Below are 9,447 nucleotides of genomic sequence, written 5' to 3'. Positions count from 1 at the left end.
CATTGTTTCCCGTACGGGTGAGTAATTTCTTTTGTTTTACTTTGCCAATTGTTATATTGTTATTACCTTGTTTCCTATTCGATATGGATAGCTCAACATTGCACTGTTTACTTAAACTATCCTGTGTCTGTTTGCTTCTAAGCATGAACATCTTTGAAGTTTCTTCTTCGATGACGTTTTCTTTTGGAGAGAGAAAATGTGTCACAGGGCATTGGACGTTATATCTAGAATCATATTTTGAAAGGTGCATTAGGTTTTGAAATTCAGGGAGAGTGCATGTATTAGGTCAAATGGAATTATTAAGTGTCGAAATCTAAATAAGAGATTATAAAACAACCAAATCAGACCACGATTTATATATATGGGGTTCATAGCGGTTTAACGCTGTCAAAATCCTACAATGAAACGAGCCTGTCTTCATTGTTTAAGGTCTTTCATGTGGAATATTCCTATGGGGTTTCCTTTCATGTCCTCGACCTCATACAAACAATTACCAACAGGGCAAACTATTCTACACTTTAGGAATTTTGGACCGAGTTTAGCATTGAAGTTTTTCTTAAAGTCGCTTTGTTGAAAGCTGCGACGGTACACCTCTTGACCAGGTATAAACTTTATTTTTCTTGTCCTTGTGTTGTACTTTCTTTCACTCGTCAGGTAAGCACGGTGCAGATTTTCCCTTATTTTGTCTCGAATGATTTCTAATTTGAGGTTTTTCGGAAGAACATTCAATTCAGAATCATTCAAAATGCTCAATTTCCGGGCTAGTGCATAAACACTGCCATGATTCACCATGTTCATTCCAAAAAGGGCGAAATATGGCGTAACCCCAATGGTAGAATGAACTGCGGATCTCAAAGAGCATTCTATCTCCGACAAATATTTGTCCCACTCTGTTTGGTTGTCTTGCAGATAAGAGCGTATGGCCGACAAAACACTTTGGTTTACTCGCTCCGAAGCATTTGCTTGCGGCGAGTGCGTAGCTGTTCGAATGTGAGTTATTCCAAAGTTGGTCATAAGGCTTGTGAATTCCTTAGCCATAAATTGCTGTCCATTATCAGAAATAAGTACTTCTGGGGTACCGAATTTGTGGAATACTTCTGATATTAAAAACTGTACAACGTTCTGTGTACTGGCTTTGCTCATAGCTTTTAGCAGAACGTATTTGCTGAGGTGGTCAAGGACGATGAAAATATATGTATTACCGGCTTTCGAGCGCGGATAAGGTCCTAAAAAATCCACATATATCCTCTGAAAAGGCCGTTCAACTTCGGCTTCTTTACCCATGGGAGGGCGAAGGGTCACACTTGATGACTTACTCTCTTTACAAACCTGACATTTGAGGACGAATTCCTTCACTTGTTTGGTTAGATTGGGCCAATAAAAATATTCCTTGATTCTTTTTAAGGTCTTATGAAATCCGCCATGAGCTGCTATAGGGGGACAATGAGCCTTTTCAATTAACCCGTTGGTCAATTCCAACGGGACCCATAACTTCCAAGCGAAGTCTTCGTTTACAGGCGTACCATCATAAAATAGTGTTCTTTTATACACGAATCCGTCGATAACTTTGATATCTGGTAGCTGGTCTGAATTATTGTTGACTTTATCTATAAGCTCTTGATAGCTCTCGCTTTGGAAAGTTGGCGATGAAAGGTCAATTAACGCCTCTACATTTGCTGACAATTCCTCCATATCGTATCTAGACAGTGTATCAGGCACAATATTTTTGCTGCCTTGACGATGCTCTATGCTAAAACTAAATGATTGGAGGTGCAGGCTCCATCTAGCGAGACGGCCGCTCAAATCTTTATGGGACATTAACCATTTTAGGCTACTGTGATCAGTTATGATCGTAAAGGGCATTAGTTCTATATATGGACGAAACTTCCTTACTGCATTAACCACTGCCAGACACTCTCTCTCCGTTACCGAATAGTTCTTTTGTGCAGACGTGAGTTTCTGGGAAAAATAAGCAATGGGATGCTCCCCTCCTTCGCTATCTTTTTGAAATAGCACTGCTCCTATTCCTAGGTCCGAAGCATCACATTGCACAAAGAAATGTTTGGAGAAATCGGGATGAGTGAGTACTGGGCTAGTGACTAATGCAGATTTAAGATTTTCAAATGCTACCTTTGCTTCCTCGGTAAACTTAAAAACTTTGCCTTTCTTTAATGTCTCAAAAATTGGAGCTGCGATCGTTGCGTAATTAGGTATAAACCTACGATACCAGCCTGTTGCCCCCATGAAGCTGCGCACTTGCTTGGCCGACTTCGGATAACAGAAACGTGTGATTGTTTCAATTTTAGCTGGGTCTGGCTTCAGTTCCCCTCCGCCAACGATATAGCCTAAATATCGTAATTCTTTGAAACAGAATTTTGACTTTCCCACATTTATAGTTAGTCCTGCTTCTGCCAATAGATCGGCAACACGTCCCAGCAACTCCAGATGATTATCAAAATCTGGTGAGACCACCAAAAGATCGTCCAAGTAAACGAAAACCTGGTCTCGCAGTACCGAGGGGATCACTTTATCCATTAGACGGCATAACCTTTGGGCTGCATTGCACAACCCAAAAGGCATGACCGTAAACTGATAAAGTGGTCTACCCGGTACTGTGAATGCTGTTTTTTCTTTACTGGACTCCTCTAATGGGATCTGCCAGAAGGCGTCTTTTAAGTCGACACTAGAGATAAAATAAGTATCGCCTAGCCTACTAAGTAGTCCCTCAATGTGCGGGAGCGGATAGGCATCCTTGATCGTAAGAGCATTGAGTTTGCGAGCATCCAAACAGAGCCTGTTTTTTTCACCCTTACGGACAAGGGTAACTGGATGGCTCCATGGGCTTTCACTGAGCTCAATGACTCCCAGATCAAGCATCCTATCTAACTCCGCGTACATTAGTTTCTGTACGGCTGGCGATACCGGATAGTGTCTACTCTTAACTGGAGTGGCTTCACCTGTGTCGATCGTGTGTATCTCAGACTTAGTCCGGCCTAAGCCTTGTTTAGAATAGCAAGGAAATCTTGCTATTATCTTTTCCAAACGTTTCCGTTGTGGATCAGACAATTTATGGACTATTCGGTCATCACAGGTACTACTATCAGCATCATCACAAAGACTAACTGCATTGGTGGTTAGGCTCTCTATAGACGCGAACATTTTGAAGGTTTTCATGAAGTCAATACCCAGGAAAAGCTGTCGGTTTAGGGTTGGGACCAAAAAAAATGTTATCGGATGTGTTTTACCGTTGAATGATATGTCCGAATGAATCTTCCCAACTATCTTGTGTGCACTCCCATCGGCCGTCTTGATAAAAGAGAAAAAGTGTTGAGGAGTTAAACCAATTTTACCTACAAATTCCAAGCAACCCTTACCTAAACACGAAACGGTGGCTCCACTGTCGAGAAGACCCTCAATTTCCTCACCGTTTATGCGGATTTTGGTGTAGAACCGGGAATCTTCCCCTTCGAATAGAGTAGAAGCGGAAATTTCTTTCCTCAATTCCTTCCTCTTCTTGTACCTGTCTCTAGCCCGCTTTACTTTATTTGATACCACACCGAAAATCTTCTCTCTTGCCTCATCATATTCCCTTTTCCTTATGTGCAGTGGCTTCAACTCACGCAGTTTTGGTTTTTCTTCCTTTGGAATTCTTTCAACGTTTAATAAAATTGTAGGACTTTTCGAGATTTGCCTTACTGGTTCCTGACTCCCTACTTCTAGTGATTCGTCTGGGTTTCTGTTTGGGTGGAGCGAGCCTCCCCAGGTCGAGGAACGCTCCGGATTGAGTTTCCCTGACATTTTGGGCATTTTGGGGCAAGAACTCCATCTCTTCCGCATTTGAAACAAAATATTCTGGATATTGGTACATGGCATTCTATGAAGCTGTGTCCAACTTTTTTACAATTCCAACAAGTGTAACGGCCGGTGGTGGCTAAAGCTTCAACTTCCATGTCAGGTTCTGCGCTTGCATATTCCAGCTCATGTGCTTTCTGTGGCGTAAACACTCGCTGCTGATAATTCTGCCTTTGACCTGCCAGCATTACTTCAGCTCGTTTAACCTCTTGTCTAAAATGGTTTAGTCCATTAATCCGGAGTGGAAAGATCAGAGAAGCAAGTGATGATTTCAGGTTTCCCTTCATTATCTCTACCAGGTCGTTTTCATTGTAAGGGCATCGTTGCTGGTTTCTCATCTTGAGAACTGCATCAAAAAATTCATCGAAGGTTTCATTAGGTAACTGACGACGATCCATAATTCTTTTTTGAATTTGGAATTCATTTTGAAAACGTCGAAATTGTGTTAGGAATGCTTCTCGCAACTCGTTCCAGTGACTAAATGGAGATATTCGACGCTGTTGCCAGTACCAGTCGAGTGCACTGCCCTCTAGAAGCTGCGGGAAATCTTTTAGAAGTTCGGGAAACGGATAGCCATAGTCTTGCCTCATAGACTCTAACCGAAATATAAAATCTTCCGCGTCCATATTCTTCTCATTCCCGTCGAATCGAACTCCCCACTTCTTGATGTTAAATCGAGTGAAACTGTTCTGCTGATCTCCATACCCACGAGATGATGGGTTATGGGTTGGCGGTAAACCCGACGTATTGTCAGCAAGACCATCTTCTGACGTTGGTACTCCGTTTGCATCTCTTCCAGATAATGGCGCTGGTGGAAGGGGTACTGTTGGGCGTCGCGTAGTATCCCCGTCACCGCTGGGTTCTGGTATTACTCCTCCCGAACGTATTATCTGATCTAGTGCTTCTCCTACTGCAGGCTGTGCCTGATGAAGATTTTGCTGAACCTGCCGAATAACTTCTACACTCCGTAACAATTGTGCTTGTGCTAATCCTATTGAAGCTACCATTTCCTGGAGATTGTTCCCATGAATTATATCAGACCTATAGTCTCCGCTCGACTGGCGATGCTCTCTTTGGATATTTCGAGCTGTTCTACTAGCAAAGTCAGGAGAAACTATAGTGTCGTTGAGTACCCCTGGACTAATTGACCCGTCACTCTCGACAGATTGAGCGCTATGTGAAGTAACCATACCCCCCGTAACACTGTTGGTTTGTAAAGTTACAGAGGAGGTTGCGGGTACATCATTCCCAGAATTTTGAACCTCTTCTCTGGGCTCGGTGTTGTCTGCCCTCTCGGTGTTATTATTCATTTTGCTCTGCTGAAGTTTGCTACCACTCCGGGTCAAAACCATTCCACAGTAATAGAGAACGACTAAATAAAAAAATTGAAAACATAAGCCTCAAGATAATGTTAAGAACCTAAATGCTTATGTTGCAAATTGTGTAACCTAATTCGATCAATGCTGTGTGCACCTGTGAAAGCTATTATCAATTTTGTAAATTTATTACTTTCGCAATTAAGGATAGGATTTACCGTGGCGACCAAAAAGAGTAGATGCTAAATCTGGATTCAAAAAGAAACCAGTCAAATAATGTTTTCAAACTTCTTTTTTTTATGCTGTGTTGTAAGTGAATTATGGTTTAACTAGTCATAGCTTTTCAGAATAAGATTTTGTGTTTACCTTATGAATGAATTTACTTAAGATTTAGTTCTGAACCAAGAATCAACTCCTGATTACTACTATGGGTAATTAAATATGTCTATTGAAAATTTGCGACAAATAAAAGTGGACCTAAGAACTCAACCTTACCGTGGCGTTTAAAATATAGCAAAATATAAGCCTAATTTTAAGACCTACGGTTATACGTTATCTGAAGGTTTAATCGATCCAAATTCTAGTATCTACTACTCGATGACGTCTATATGACTTTCCATCGGGGCAGATGCTACTAATATGAACCTTGAAAAAAACTGTTATTAATGTGAGAATTTTTACTCCCAATATCGAGAATAACTTAGTCAAAGGCTATTAGATTTCTAATTATCAAAAACTAAGACCAACCAAGATAGCTCTTCGATACTGTACAACATGTATACTACTTATCCAAGTGGCAGCCGCTAGAATTCCTTGGATTCGACTTACGGGACCTACTTGGACCAGATAGTATACATTTTAGTTTGACTAATACTACATCCTTTTTGGGCCCCACGTTATGGGCGCCATTTTGTTGTGTTTTGTTCTCCTTTAACGCCATCTTTATCGGATTCTTTTTGACCAGACGTCGTCGATGCTGGCATGTTGGCTTTTTTTGCACGGCTAGTGCTCGCCGGATGGGGTGGTTCTTGACGGCGTTGGTACGGGTGATGGCAATTCCACTAACAAAAAAATATATCATGCCAGTCTGATCTATCATATAAGGGGTATTCAGAGCCCAAAAGGATTGGCAATTTCTTGTGGATTAATGTCACACAGCATAAAAAATTTCAAGTTAGTTTGAAACCTACCTCTCGACTGCTGACGTGTCGAGGTTGTCCCCCCCATTGGAACGTTCGTTCCACCATGGCAATCACAGACATATTGTTGCCCCCATACCTACCTCTTTATTGGTACGCCACTCTCCTATCTACCCTTCTTTACTCAAAAGACATGTTGATTCTCATTGATCGTTATAATTTCATTTCATTTGGAGTTCATTTCAGAATATAATTAAATTAGACAATGTGAAAAAGTTAAGTTAAACGTAAGTTACAGTGTCATACAAAAGAGGAACATGGTGCATAAAGAACCATTGGCTTTGAGCCATGCAAGTGTTAAAAAAAAACAATTATAATTTAGTAGGAGTTGCTAATCTGAACTAACATCTGCTGCTTTCCTTCCAGGGCTGGGCGATCGAGGACCTTTATGAGGCGGCTTCACTGCCAATTGAGCTTGTTGTCTGTCGTAGTATAAGTATTTCAGTTTATGAGGAAGATCTTGAATAAAAGTAACTTTTGATTTTTGCGAGTTTTTTTTTTTTCTTATGTGGCAATTTTTAGACAAGGGACAACATTAATTAGGTACCTGGAGAGACCATACTCCTACAAATAATTACACTGACTGCCTATCTGCCTAGAGAGAGCTCTTTCTATACGGATGGGACTCGGAACCATTCAATTCCGCAGAAAAAGTTAACTTGTATAATGTCTACCCTCGCTACCACTTTTCTTTAATCTCCTTTTATTCTAGATTGTAATGACTGTCCGTCCGTCTTAAACGTCTAAATATTTAATGAAGGTATTAGGTAAGAGTCGTAAGCCCAATTAGCTTTCTTATTGATTTTTCTTTAGGTACCTCAGCACCGCGGGATGTCGTGTGCTCAACAGCTACTCCAACGTTGGACAGAGGAGGCAGAATCGGATGACTGTATTCCAACTTGTCAGCGTTATATTATTTGTTGAAGATAGATTTTAAGGTATCACTGATTAACAATACTCAATTAACTTCACGAAATAAATGTTTGACTGTTTATTTGTAGGCGTTTATATCAGATAAGACAAGTTAATATCCAGACTCAGCACCTTTCTGCAGTGTTGTCTCTATACAACGGAATCTTTCCTTTAAGCTTATCTACCTCCTGCTGCCAAGAACTCCAAAACCAGAAAGAACCTCTTTTCTTTGACCTACATAAAATTTTAGTTCTCAGTTTTCCCATATTTTCTCTCAGATTCCAAATTTCCTTTTTTATTGACAATTTACAAACATAAACAAGACAGATGTAATTTACATCCGCTCGAATGGTCGCTGTCATGTGTTTTCTAGGCATCGCGTATAGATGGCGTTGTATTTATTTTGACCGCACATAACATAGTTTTGGCAGGATTGAAATCAAAATAGTTTTGATTTTGTAAATGTAAATAAAAAAAATTCATCATTTTTGGAATATGGATTGAAGTAATGCCACACACTATTCAATCACACACGTACACAAGGGTTCATTTGGCAGTGCAGTTTGGCAGTATAGTGTATGCCCCGCATAACGTTACTGCCAGTTGTATTTGTAAACAAAACAAGCAAATGTCTATAAATTATTGGAATTTAAAAAACTAATAATTTTTCATATTTGGTTGAATATTTTGGAAAACATGAATGAAAATTCGTTACATTTTCAATTTTTATGTTTCCACATCTTTCCACTAAATGCATAAATTCTCGCAGAAAGTAGAATTCTTGCAGAAACGTTTGGGGTCGCTGGAAATTCATAGAAAAAGGAGAAGCTGTTTCAATGTTTTGTTTTAGAAATCAAAGAAGCACATGTTTATTAGGGCTTTATATTTTTAAATTTTAACAAAATACCTCACATATTAACAAACGTTGTATCGCTTCTACAAGCGGTGATTTACTGCGCGGCTTATTGTTCGAACTTGGAGGAGGTTACATATCATTGATATGAAGAAGTCTTTCTGGGAAATGGTTCTTTCCGAATGATATATATTTTTTTCTCAAAAAATATATGTCCCTAATGTACATCGAAATAGAAATAAATGTATAAAATGTCATATGAAATTTGACACTAACGTTACAACCCAGTTCAGTCAGCTGTGTATTGCTGCTACCTTTTCTTATTCTACCATGCATGCAAGGCACATTTATAGAAGGTAGAAGTGACAATCAGCTGTATTTTTACTTTTTTGTAAATTTGGTTTTCAAAATGTAATAGGATCTACTCGTGAAATTTGAAATTTCGAAATTTGCTACCATAAAATACTTCTTTTCATCATAAATGTTGTATACCTATTTATAATTAATGCACAATGGTAACTCTAATCAATAATGTAAATTATAATACAGTGGCAACACTATAATTCAAATGTCATTAAGTCTGTCTGGTTACTTTCCCAGCAAGAATTGTCCAGCAAGAAGAGAGTAAGGGGTTTTTATTCTCTTTTGCTAGAAAATTTTAAAAAGTAAAGCAAGCAATCAGCTGACTTGCCAAAACAGAACAATTTGTCCGCCAACAAAGGAAGCAAACACGTTGTATTTTATTAAAAATAAAAAAGAAAATGAAACAAAAAAGTATTTTTCCACTTTACAAATTTGTTCTCCATAAAACAATACATGGTCTGTTCCAGAACTGCAAGAATCTACTAATTTCTACTATTTTTTTCGATAACATAAAGGAAAAAATGTTATCGTAGTAAAAAATAGTAGCTTCTTGCAGGTTCTGGAACAGAGCAACAATTAGACTATGTTATTACCACAATAAAATTGTTTTTAATGTTCACAAACATAAATCAACAAAAAACTAAAAACGGCTGATTGATTGTTTTCAGGAAGAAGAAGAGCTTGCAAGTGCTTGCTAGAAGAAATTTGTCCAGCAAGAATTTGCAAGCTCTCAGTGAAAGAACTGTCAAAATGTCTCTCTCGAATCGCTCTCTTTTGCTGGTTTTTTGTGTTAACAGACGACTTCCAGCAACAATTGGTGCAAATTGTTACAAATTTTAGGGTAACCAGACACAGCTATTGTATTCCTTTTTCTACTTCATAGTTTGTAAGTTTATAGCGCAAAGAGAATAAATGAATTCCTAATAAACTAATCAAAAATTAAACGCGTGCG

General features: G+C 39.0%; 1 protein-coding gene across 1 annotated transcript in view; it reads left to right on the top strand.

Moving 5' to 3' along the window:
* The window catches only part of Asap (ArfGAP domain of ASAP), a 98,065-nt gene continuing 88,618 nt past the window's right edge, over positions 1-9,447 (top strand). Inside the window, exon 1 of the mRNA XM_073956405.1 lies at positions 1-17. The gene's annotated coding sequence lies outside the window, so the exon portion shown is untranslated. The remainder of the gene's footprint in view (positions 18-9,447) is intronic.

The sequence above is a fragment of the Musca autumnalis genome, unplaced genomic scaffold (genome assembly GCF_047663935.1).
Source record: "Musca autumnalis isolate F117 unplaced genomic scaffold, ASM4766393v1 scaffold_5, whole genome shotgun sequence".
In the NCBI taxonomy this organism is placed as follows: Eukaryota; Metazoa; Arthropoda; class Insecta; order Diptera; family Muscidae; genus Musca; species Musca autumnalis.
The sequence above is the reverse complement of the archived record's forward strand: the minus strand, read 5'-3'. Positions and strand labels throughout refer to the sequence as shown.